This window comes from Eurypyga helias, unplaced genomic scaffold (genome assembly GCF_000690775.1).
Source record: "Eurypyga helias isolate BGI_N326 unplaced genomic scaffold, ASM69077v1 scaffold40949, whole genome shotgun sequence".
Lineage (NCBI taxonomy): Eukaryota > Metazoa > Chordata > Aves > Eurypygiformes > Eurypygidae > Eurypyga > Eurypyga helias.
The window spans coordinates 11,406-11,721 of record NW_010274717.1 but is presented as its reverse complement, the minus strand read 5'-3'; positions in this window follow the sequence as shown (position 1 = coordinate 11,721).

Below are 316 nucleotides of genomic sequence, written 5' to 3'. Positions count from 1 at the left end.
GCTATGTGTTTCTTCTCCCTCTTGCCTCACCGGTTTCGGTGGGAAAGGAGAGGCGAAGGGCAGGGACCAAGCTGGACGGCACGGGTGGGAGAAAAGAATGAAAAAGCGGGGTGGGAATGAGCTGAGGCAATGGGGTGGAGGCAGAGTGGAGAGGAGGGCGTGCAGAGGAGGGGGCCAGCGGTGGGGCATTCTGTGCCGGTGGCAGAAGGAGCAATGAAGGTGATGATGTTAGGGGCAGGGGAAGCAGTAGGAGGGCAGAGTCCCCCGCGGCCTCGCTGCCGTCTGACCTGCCGTCCCACACGCTGCGTTCCGCCGC